The 12,060-nt window shown below is 51.0% G+C and overlaps 1 long non-coding RNA gene across 1 annotated transcript; it reads right to left on the bottom strand.

Moving 5' to 3' along the window:
• Positions 1–7,989: 7,989 nt before the first annotated feature.
• LOC129399437 (uncharacterized) lies at positions 7,990–11,985 on the bottom strand. The gene is made up of 4 exons (XR_008627087.1): positions 11,109–11,985; positions 10,952–11,017; positions 9,195–9,656; positions 7,990–8,840 (listed from the first exon to the last, which is right to left on the bottom strand). It is a non-coding gene; the product is annotated as an uncharacterized LOC129399437 (long non-coding RNA).
• Between the last annotated feature and the right edge of the window lie 75 nt (positions 11,986–12,060).

The raw sequence follows: 12,060 nt of genomic DNA, 5'->3' as shown, positions 1-12,060 counted from the left end.
CACTGATTATTAATATTATTGCTCTTTGAGTCACATCAGTGATGCTCAGGGGTTACTCCTGGCTCTGCACTCAGGAATTACTCCTGGTGATGCTCGGGGAACCATACAGGATGCTAGGGATTGAACTCAGGTTGGCCGCATGCAAGGCAAATGCCCTACTCACTTAGTATTGCTTGGGTTCCTGTTGTGGAAATTCTAACCTAGTTACTTTGGGAGTTAATTACTTAATATGGTGGCACCAGGAGTCCAGAGATGAGTTCCAGAGTCATAACAGAAAACAATATCAAGTAGGCAAGCTTGGCTCTGAAAGTAGCTGCCCTGGAAGTAATCTGCAATCCCCAGGGTATGGCATGCCCTTGCAGGAGGTGGGGCAGGGCCCAGGAAAGGGGCTGTGGGACCCTTTGCATGGGGCTGGCTGTGAGCCAGGCTCCAGGTCTTCTGAGCTACGGCCAAGAGGTGGCATCTGGGGCCAGCAATGGTGTCATCTGGTGTGGTCTTCCTCCCCAGTCTTTTTTTTTTTTTAAAGAAAACTTTTGCTTCATTTGCAGTTATGTCATGTTCCTTATTTGCCACTGTTTATAATCAAAACTCTTCGTGGAAAACGTGTAAACACTCCTAAAAGGCCTTGAAAGAGACTTGAACCAAGAAAGATAGATTCCCGTGTTAGTGGAAGTCACAACAGTTAGATCATAAAGCTTGAATTCTCTTCAAGTTGCTCTATATATAGTTTTAACGTGGCCCTAATAAAAATACCACATGTCTTCCACTTGAGCAATACCAGGGTCGCTTCTGAGCAGAGCCCGGATGTAGCCCCTGAGCACTGCTGAGTGTGTGCCCACCCCCCCGGCCCGAAACAAACAAAAGGACTTATAACTCAGCCTGATGATCACCAACGGGATTGTTTTTCCTGTTTCCTTTGGGTACTTGTGTACTATCTTAGCAAACATTGTTTTGAAGGCCTTTCTCTTTGTTAGACGGCCTGAAGTGCATATCGCGTTCTTCACCATTCTGTACTTTATTCTCAGCATGCTTGTGCCACCCCAGACTTTGTTCAGCAGCTTAGCATCATTTCTGGTTCAAGAATTGGTGTTTGGTAAACTTTTCGGGTCTAGCTTCCATTCATTCCTAGAAATTCCAGCCTCCCCAGGGTTCAATATGCAGCTTCTGGTGAGACTGACGCTGTACTGGCTCCAGAGGGATGCATGTGACTTCAGCTCAGCTAGTGAGTAAGTTTCCTGGTCATAGATGCCCCTGGTGGTCAACCAGAACTTCGGAAGGTAACGAGTAGTTTGTTCACACTGTTGGGAGAGAGAATGTTCACTTTTCTGTCAGACTTGGACATGAGGGCATGTGGCTATCTTGCCACATCCGTCCAAGGAACCATCTTGCCACTTCAGAAGGCTTCAGAATGTGTGTGGGTTGGACCGAGGTCTCCGCTGAGATTTTATCAATGCCCAAATTCTCCTTTTGTTCTTTCCTATTTCCTACATGTGTTGCTCCCAGGTGGAACCTCAAATCATACTCCTTCTCTGTCTCAGAGCCTGCTTCTCTGCTGCCTAATTTTTAGGCATTGGAGTGAAACATATACATAAATGAGTCACCCCAGAGATGAATGCTGAAGACATAGTATGTGCCAACAGTAGGAAAACAACGTATGAACCTTCACAGGAGAGGACATTGAGGCACAAATAATGTTAGCACTGTAGCACTATAGTCCCGTTGTTCATGGATTTGCTCGAGCAGGCACGAGTAACGTCTCCATTGTGAGACTTGTTGTTACTGTTTTTGGCATATCCAAAACACCATGGGTAACTTGCCAGGCTCTGCTGTGCAGGCAGGATACTCTTGGTAGCTTGCCGGGCTCTCTGAGAGGGATGAAGGAGCCCAGCAAGCTACCAAGAGTATCCCACTTGCATGGCAGAGCCTGGCAAGCTACCCGTGGCGTACTCGATATGCCCAAAACACTAAAATAAACAAATAGGAATCAGCCTAGAAAAATTCCCTGCGTAGACAAAACCAATTTACTTATGAGTTTACTCTAGATTATTTTGTGAGATCTTGTTGACACCTCTGGAAACTACAAGCAAAATCTAAGCTTTTCCCCAGTGTGCCATGAGGGTTATCACTGACCTTTTCGCTGAGCATAAACGCAGCCCTATCCTGACCCTGTAATCGACTTGCCTGTAGTTTCCTCTCCTGTGCATGTTCCTCTGGCAACTCTTCTGAACAGACTCATCTTTGGACAATTTGGAGCTTTCCTCAGTTCACCTCTTTACTAGGTCAACACTAGTAGGCAATGGACCAATCCAAAGTCACACAACTATTAAAGAACCAATATTTAGGCTTAGATCTGTTTCTCAATCCCACCCACTAGTGATCCTGCCAACAACAGAACTAAGTAGCTCCAGATTTCCAGATCGTCACAGTCAACATTCATCTCTTCCTCCTTCATCTCCTCCACCTCCTGAGTTCAATCCCCAGAACTACGTGACCCCTGAGCATTGCTGGGTGTGGCTCTTATTAAAATAATATGTTTCGGGGCCACAGAGATGGTCTTGAAGGTAAAACCTGCATGTGGCTGACCTGGGTTCAATCCCTGATACTCCATGTGGTCCCCTAAACTCTGTCAGGAGTAATCCCTGACCACAGAGCCTGGAGAAACCTTGAACATTGTTGGTACCAGTGAGTATTTTTGGTCCCAAACCAATAATAGTAACAATAATAATAGTCACAATAATATGCTGCTTCTTTATATCATGGTAATAGAATTATGATCCTGCAGGCCTTGACTGACCTTAGTTCCACAGCCAAGGTGACTCCTATTGAAAGGGGCCCACTCTGGTCCTAAGAATTTCTCTGACTCTTTTGGGAAGAGTTTGGGAAAAATGCTCTGCACTTGTTTTTCTTTCTTTTTCTTTTTTTTTTTGCTTTTTGGGTCACACCCGGCAATGCAGAGGGGTCCATATGGGATGCTGGGAACCGAACCTGGGTGGGCCGTGTGCAAGGCAAATGCCCTACCTGCTGTGCTATTGCTCCAGCCTCTCTGCACTTGTTTTTCTTAAACTCTCCCCAGTAGCTTCATATAATGAGTTGATCCGCTAGATGTAGCTGCTTATATTTTGATTGGTCTACCTTTCCTTTCCTTTCCTTTCCTTTCCTTTCCTTTCCTTTCCTTTCCTTTCCTTTCCTTTCCTTTCCTTTCCTTTCCTTTCCTTTCCTTTCCTTTCCTTTCCTTTCCTTTCCTTTCCTTTCCTTTCCTTTCCTTTCCTTTCCTTTCCTTTTGTTTTTTATTGAATCACTGTGAGATAGTTACAAAGCTTTCATGTTTGAGTTTCAGTCATACAATGATGGACTATCCATCCCTCCACCAGTGCACATTCTCCACCAGCAATGTCCCCAGTATCCCTCCCCCCCATTCCAACCCTCCCCCTGCCTCTCTGGCAGACAATTTCACCCCCTACTCTCTCTACGTTTGGGCATTATGGTTTGATCTTTCTTTTTCCTAGCAAAACATACAAAGGAAGGTTGATGGACCAAGTGATATTCCCAGCTTTGAGACTGACCTTGAATCATAATCAGTACCTTGCTGCCTCTCCCTCTCCCTATGGCAAGGACCCTGGGCTGTTTGTCTTGGAGGGTCACTCAGAGATCAGGACTCTGCCCCTGATAGCCTGGGGGCCAGGTGTTTACCGCATCCCACCATAGCTCAAGAGTGAGCGAAGGGGGACCAGAAGGACAGTACTTGCATTGCAAGTGGTTGACCTTAGTTTGAGCCTGGACGCAGCATATGATCCCCCTGAGTACCACTAGGAGTGACCCCTGAGTACCTCTGGGTGTGGCCCTCAAACCAAAAAGTAATGAAAGACTCATTCTAGTGGCCTTAGCTAACACTTTGTACTGAATCTAAGGCACAAAAGCACTTTGTACGGCAGATAGATGGCGGCTCTTGAAGCATCAGGAGAACCTGAAAAAGTCAATTCCAAAGGAGTCAGGATGGACACAATTTCAAAGTAAAACCCCATGGGGTCGGTTTCCAGATGGATTCAGAGGAGGGCTGAGGACCCCGCGTGGGCTGAGCGCATGTGGGGGGGAGGGGGAGGGTGTCTTGGAGGGAGCCAGGCTCAGGAGGGCTACAGAGTGAGCAGGGGCAAAGCTCGGACACCGTCTGGAGGTTTCGTGTGAGAAACGAGTCGAAGTCCACCCTCTGGCCCCAGGGGAGGCTGAGGTCTCTATTTCTGGGCCATGGAGCCTTGTCTCCGTCCTGCCTGCCTCCGTGCTCGCTTCCACAGCTTGGAAGGATGCAGTGTCCTGAGAGTGTGCTGGCACTCAGGAGTGCTGTGGACAGGAAGAGGAGGCCGGGTCCCCCTCGGCCTGTGCACGCCTTCCCTGAGCTTCTGGGCTCTGGGCTCCAGGGGACAAGCCCCTCAACAAGTCCCCTCCCTCCGGTGCTGAAATGGGGGTCCCACTGCCCTAAGCAAGAACCAGCCAGCAGGTGCTCCAGACAGCAGAACTATGTGCAGTACTGGGTCCAGGGAGTGGAAGTGAGAGGCCCGGGGGTCAGCGGGCCCCCTGGACTGGGCCTCACCCTCTTCCTGCCTCTTCCTCACTGCTGGGGGTGGACCCGTCCCTGTGCTTGTGGCTGCTCGGTTGGGTCACGCTGGTACCACACAGCGGCTGTTCTCCCTGTGTGCCCGTTGTCTGATTATCCCTCCCAGCCCTCACCCCAACAGGAGCGGTTCCCTCTAACCGCTGCATCCCCGCCAGGCCACAGTGACAAAATTCGGTTTCCAAATAAGTTCCATACCTGGCGGCCAGGCCTTAAGCGTGCCATAGAGCTTTTGGGCAGGAAACATATTTCAACTTCAAAAACTCCCCGAGTCATTTGGTTTTGTTTGGGGCTTTGGTGTTTGGGTCACAGTCTTTGGGGCTCGGAGCTTAATCCTGGCTCTGTGCTCAGGGATCACTCCTGGAGAAGCTCAGAGAAACATAGGTGGTGCTGGGGATTGAATCCTGGCGGGTCACAGGGGAGGCCAGTGCTTAAGCCTGGTGCTACCCTCTGCTCCCCACCCCCCAAGTAATTTTGCAACTGCAGATTCGCTCTTCGGTGGGAGGGGTTCTGAGGGCAGGAGGGCAGGGAGTAAAGTGAGTCTGTGTTCAAACCCCTTTCCAGGGCCAGAGATGGAGTGCAGTGGGGACTCCGCGCTTGCACGCAGAAGCCTCGTATCTGGACCCAGCACCAAACCGACCCACCAGACCTTCTCTTCCAGGCCCAGCAGACCTGCCCTGGGAGTTGGCAGAAGTGGCTGCACTGCCGAGTTCTGAAACCAGAGCCTTAAGTATGCCGAGTCCGTGCTTTATCCCCCATCTATGTCCCCAGACCACACACAGTGTGTGTGTGTGTGTGTGTGTGTGTGTGTGTGTGTGTGTGTGTGTGTGTGAGAGAGAGAGAGAGAGAGAGAGAGAGAGAGAGAGAGAGAGAGAGAGAGAGAGAGAGAGAGAGAGAGAGAGAACTTTATCTCCTATAGCCACCAGGACCTGTGTTAAGTCTTCACATCCTCTAACAAAAAGTTTGTGCCTTTGGGGACAGAGTGATGACAGCACAGCAGGTAGAGCTTTTTCCTTGCATGCAGCCTGACCCAGGTTTAATCCCCAGCACCCCACATGTTCCTTCAAGCCTCACCAGCAGTGATTCCTGTGGATAGAGCCAGGAGTAAGCCCTGGGTGCGACCACTGCCACCTTCCCCCGAAAAAAACCCTGAAAAAAAACGGAAAAAAAAAACAGAGAGAGAGAGAGAGAGAGAGAGAGAGAGAGAGAGAGAGAGAGAGAGAGAGAGAGAGAGAGAGATGTTGTACCTTTTTGCTGTTTTACTGCTTTATCCCCAACATAACCTTATGCAATGGGCAGCATATGTTCCCATTTTCCAGACAGGAATGTGAAGGTCCAGAGGGTCAACCGCAGTGCCGTCAGCGCCTCAGCTGGCCCATCGTGGGACTGGGTTTCCCCCCCAGCCATTCTGACTCCAGAGCCTATGGAGAGAGGGCGCGTGGCAGGGGGTCCCCTTCATGAGATGGCCCTGGGATGGCCAGAGGTGCCACCCCAGGGAGTGGCACCAGTTCCCAGTGCCAGGCCAGCTGCCTGGGTGCCCACTCAATGAGGTCAGCACATGTCGGCTCTCACTGTCCCTGGCGTCACACTGGCACGCAGGCGCCTCCGGCGTTGCTTTCCATACCGGTCACCTGATCCCTGGCTGGTGGGCAAACAGCCTTAGATATTTATTCCCTGACGACCAACTGGCCTGACAGACAGACAGTTGGGGTGATAAGAGAAGACAGAGGAGGCAAGTGGGGGAGGGGCCGGATCCCGAAATTCCCTGCCCGGGAGAAGTGCAGTTTGGCTTGGCTGGGGCCCCCCTAGGCCCAGTGACATTCCCCAGGGATTAGGCAGGCCTTGGAGAAGCCGGGTCTCCACGGGGGGTGCCGAGCCCCATGGAACTTAAATCATGCAATTAGCCACCAGCTAACATTTCTCCCACATTGATGCCATACCTTCATCACTCCTCAGTCCCCTCCCCGGCCCCAAGAAAATTCAGCTGCAACGTGTCTCATGAACCACCCGCCCCCCCTCCCGTGTCCTGCTGCTTTGCTTTCTCTGGGGCATGATCGAGGCCAGAGAGCTGTCCCCTGCATCCAAGCTCCAAACTCAGCTTTTCCACGAAGCTGGACCCAGGCACCCCTGCCCTGCGCTGAGTTGGCAGAGAGCCGGTTGTCGCTGTTGGTCCGTGCCAGGCACTGGACTCGCGGTGAAGAACTGGCGAGCCACCTGGACTTGGGGAAGGGATGCTTCTTCCGGGAGGCAGAGATGCCCTTGTCACTCCCGCTTGGGACAACCTGCCTTCCCCGTCAGGAAACACGGAAGCTGGAGTTTCTGACCCTCGGCCAAGGAGCTGCTTTGATTCTAACACAATACCTGGGCAGCTGCTGGAAGGACAAGCTGCCTGGCTGGTAAATTCCAGACCGGAGAGAAGGAGGCGCAGCCTTTCTCAACAGCCAATGAGAGACGTCCCCGGCGAGTTGTTAGGCAGAAAAGAACCTCATAGGTCATGTCCTCACTTTTCCTCAGCTAAAGTTCCCGGACTGTCTCCTTCAAATTCAAATGTGCATCCAGTTCCATGAGTAACCACATTATTTTTAAACAGCATCCTCCAGCCACTGTCTCTCCCGGGTTTTTACAGGGCCGATTCTTTATGAAGCCATCACAGGATTTCATTTCATGAGTGTTTAAAAGCACCGGAGGGGATTCCAGCCAGTTCAAGTAAAAGACAGGGTGACAACTCGGGGAAGTGGATGGGACGGAGGAAAAGCTTACCTGGGGTGGGGGTGAGGGGAGGGGATGGAAAAGAGAAGCCAGATCCTGTGCCGAGAAAGAATGGAAGGAGGAGTTACTGACGGAGCTGGGAGCCACCCGCCAGCCAGGATTCAGCAGAGTGGTGGGTCTGGTCTCAGACTCCTGTCACACCACGCCCTGTGCCTGGTGGTTGAGAGTTTGATCCTAGGAGTAATGGACACAGTGAAGGGAACTGCAGCTCCTCTGGTAGGAACTGACCAGGTGGCTGGGCATCTTCGAGCCTTTATTTTCTTATTTGTAAAATGGGCATAAAAGCAACCACCTAAAAGAGAGAGGATTCAATGAGAACTAGGAGAGGATTCAATGAGAACTATATGCTCAAGGCAGCCTCACACAAAGTAACGCAAAAAACAGTGCCTGTTAGTATTAACACAGAGACCAGTGGAAATGTTTTAGTTAATGTTGGAGAGGCTGCTAAATATTTATCCCTAATTGTCAAACGTGTAGGTTAGAATAGTATTAACACAACTGCTGGCAAGTTAGTGACTTTATTGTCATTATTGGAGTTGTTAGGTTGCTGAAAATGTAGTCCACACATTTTTTTTTTGTTCTTTTCCCGCCCTCCCTCCCTTCTTTCTTTCCTTCCTATACATTTTTCAGTATGTTTCTCCTCCACTCTTTCAAATAAATTTCTGCTTTAAAAACATATCGTGGGGCTGGAGCAATAGTACTTGTTTGCTTCACATGCAGCAAAACAAAGACTGTCTGAACATTGCTGGGTGTAGCCTCCAAACCAAAACCAACAACAGCAAAAACAACAACAAGCAGATCCCAGGGCCAGAAAGTGCAGGAGGTAACGTGTTAGCCTTGCATTTGGCCCACCCCAGTTTGATCCCTGGAACCACAGATGGATGGTCTCTGAGTTCCACCAGGAGTGACCCCTAAGCACAAAGCCAGGAGTAAGCCCTGGGTGCCACTGGAGATGGTCCCCCAAATAACAACAACAAACAGATCCTATTAGCATATCCTATTAGTACACTAAATATTGTTAAGAATTACTTGTCAAATGGAGGGATTGTAACGCTCTGCAACTATAAAAATGACTTTAGGGTCGGAGAGATAGTACAGTGCTCAGGGAGCTTGCTGTGCAAGCAGCCCACCCAGTTCAATACTCTGGCAGCCTCTGTGGTCCCCCCGAGCACCACCAGGAGTGATCCCTGAGTGCAGAGCCAGGAATAAGCCCGATTTCTAGTAGGTGCTTTCATAACACCCAAACCAATGCCAAATTTACAGTCTACCAAGTAAATTGTTATTTAAAAGTAACAATAATGATATACATATGTTGCATAACAGTGCATATGAGATAATCTCGGCAGAGATAAGTGCTCCGAGGTGGGCTGGTTTCCTCTTAGGAGAGAGCAGGGATCCGATGGGCCCCGTGTGTCCACTGCGTACTGTCCCTGTGGCCTTGGACAGGTGCCTCGAGCTTCTCTGCCTGTGAAAGGAGGATATAAAATGAAATAAGACGTGAGAATGCTCCTGGGACAGGTGTCTGGAACCCAGCAAGCAATTAATAATACAAACGAGCTGGGGCCCCTGAGTCCCTGGCGTGCTCAAGAATGACCCTAGTTAATACCAGGCAGAGGCCCGGGCACTGTTACCCACTGATTCCTATCCCCAGAGTGCTTAGTTTCTCCGCATTTTCTTGATTGTGAAAGGTCCATTTGGATCCCTCTCCCTAATTGACTCGCTGGGATGGATGCAAGTGACAGCCCGGGGCGGGGGGGGCGGGGGCGGGGGTGGGGGACAACACAGCCAGCACTTTCTACTTTCCAGAAGATGCGCGTACCTGCTTGGTGCCCTGGCCAGATTAAAGGCAGAGTGGGCAGAGCCAGCCAGTGTCACGCCAGACTGACCGTGGGGTCCTGCTTCTTGTCCCTTAAAATTCAGCTGCCTGGGGCTGGAGAGACAGTACAGTGGATTCGAACCCTGGCCCCACCAGGAGTGATCCCTGAGCTCAGAGCCAGGAGTTCAACCCTGAGCACTGCCAGCTGTGGCCTCAAAACAAAGACAAACAAAACATTTTTCGGGGGTCCAGGGGAACTGAAAATTCAGAGCTAGTGGAGTCTCCATTTCCTCCACACGGAAACACGGACAGCAGCAGCTCCGTCGCTGGTTATTGTGCACACGCAGGCAATCGTAATGGATGAGGGCATTTAGCAGCTGAAATGTACAATATACTCATTGACAGCCGCAGACAGCCTCACTGCTGCCACCGGGTGACTTGTAGGTCAGGAGGGACAGGATGCTTCTGCAGAGTGGAACAAAGAGATGTGTTACCAGACTTCACCGAGTCATGCTCCCCATTTGTCAAGTCAGGTGACTCCCACGGCCTTTCTCTCACTCCCATAACTGTGATGCTTATCCTGGTGTGTGTGTGGGGTGTGGGGGGGGGTGTGAGGAGGTATGGCAGGAGGTGAGAATGAGCAGGACAGACAAAAATCAAGACTACACCTTCCCCGAAGACTGCAGACACAGCAAGGGATCTTTTTCATCCCTCCTGGGCAGAGGTGTGAAAACTGAAGCTAAAAAAATAATTTCCCTTGGACTTGTTAAGTATGTTTCCTGTTTAAGTTGCACAGCAGGAGGGTCTGTTTGAGATGATCCTGCACAACGTTTTGTGGGCATCCGTGCAAGAACGTGCACTAGCTTTAGGTTTTCTGCAACATTCCCTTCTCCCATCAAGTCAGCTGCAATTCAGACTTCAACTATTACATAACACTCCAAGTGCAACTATTAAGCTATAAAATAGAAACGGACTTGCTGAAAAATCTTGTAAATGCCTTTTCACACTTTTTTGTTATTGTTGAGAATTTCAAAGTGACAGGAAAAAGTCCCATGAACGTCTTGGTCTACCCACTGTTCTTAGTATGTCACATCTGTCACTACTTTATTTCTGAGAATGAGTTAGCTTCATAGAATATGATCTCTTTAGTTAGTAAAAATGTTTGGAGATGAATTTACTCATATCAGTTGTATATATTGATTTTTAAAGCACCCAGTTTCCTGGAGTTTCAGAATGTTGTTCTGTTTGACTCTAAAATTAGAATATAAGGAATCGTATTTGTCTTGTCATAGCTGCCAGGTTGACTATCTCTTGTACCTACAATGCAAGATACTGCCTTATTTCTAACCCTGACAGGGACAGTGAAAATCAGGGGCTCCCCAACCCCTGTTTACATATCTGATAACTGACAGGGAGGTTGGCTCATTCCACTGCAATAAACAGGTCTGATCTTTGGCTACCCAGCCCTTTCCACAGTCTCTGGAAGAACCTCACAAGGAGATTTTAATTAAAGTATATGGAACATTTTCATTTTAGTTTCTGTGAGGGTTGCAATGATAATTTTAGGTCATTTCTCTTAACTGAAAAGGGGTAGATCACGGAGTTTTATGATAAACCACCGTCATCAGAACCTTAGTGATAGAAACTCACGATGATGAACTAATCATTCAGAGATTTGATCTTTTTGAGGTCTGCCTTTCCCAGATGTGATTAGGGAGACCTCACTTGTGAAATGCAGGCAACAATCAATACATTCTTACCTCTGTGTGTGACTCAATTTTGCAAATTTTGACGATCTTTACAAACACAAAGAATCCATGTATCATCTGAAAGAGTAAAGAGAGGGGTGGAGAGAGAGAGAGAGAAAGGAGGGGTGGAGACAGCATTGCAGGCATGGAGTAGAAAATCTAGAGAGACCTTGTTTCCAGAGGCTGGTGGGAAAGACGGCAGGAACGCACTGTGTTTGGAGAGAAGAGAGCATCCTTCAGGGAATTCAATTAATTGCCCGGTACCGGAGAGCACAGACTCTCCAGAATGTTCCTGGCATGGCCAGGGGTGAGGATGGGTGGCCTTGAGACGCTCAGCAAACTTCTTTGCAGGCCGAGGGGGCGCCGGGACGTGCGTTCTCACTTCCCGGACACGTGGGGACGCTCCCCTCGCTCGCCGGGCTGTGGGTGCGGGGTTCAACAACCCCCGGAGCCCGGCGGACGACAGGAACTCTGGGGGAGCCGTTCTCCCCGCACCCCGCCGAGCCTGACGTTCCTGCGGCACCCGGCGCCTCCGGAACCCTCCTACCTGGCAGCCGGGACGTGACGCCGCGCGGTGCGGGGTGTCTCCGCGCGCTGCACCCGCGTGCACAGCGGCGCACCGGGGTGTGCGGGCAACTTCGGAGGCGCTGGGCTCGGCGGCGCGAGGTCTGCGAACCCCCACCCCGCACCCCCGTTCCCCTTTTCCATCTGCACCGAGGTTTGGTCAATAAATCACGAGAATAAAACGGATACTTGGTGTTCTCTCTGCGCTTGCGGGACGGTGGCGGGGCGCGGAGAGAAGGGGACCAAACCAGTAGCCGGCCCACCAGCGGGTCCTAGGGGATCCCCGAAGATCTGGGGTTTCTCGATCCACCGGCCCCTGGGGACAGCGGGATCCCCGGGCGCCCCGGGACGCGAGAGCCGGCGCGCGCCACCCGGCCTCTGCGGAGCGGCGGCCCGGGGACCCCGAGGGCGCACGGAGGCGGGGCGCTCGCGGGGTGCCGTCCCCGCTCGCCACGCTCGGGATCAGCGGCACCCCGAACGCCCCGCAGCGCCCCGCGGCTCGGGCCGGCCGGGAGACGCCCCCTGGCCCCCACCCCCGCGTGGCCGGGCCGGCCGGG

Source organism: Sorex araneus, chromosome 11, assembly GCF_027595985.1.
Source record: "Sorex araneus isolate mSorAra2 chromosome 11, mSorAra2.pri, whole genome shotgun sequence".
NCBI lineage: Eukaryota > Metazoa > Chordata > Mammalia > Eulipotyphla > Soricidae > Sorex > Sorex araneus.
The sequence above is the reverse complement of the archived record's forward strand: the minus strand, read 5'-3'. Positions and strand labels throughout refer to the sequence as shown.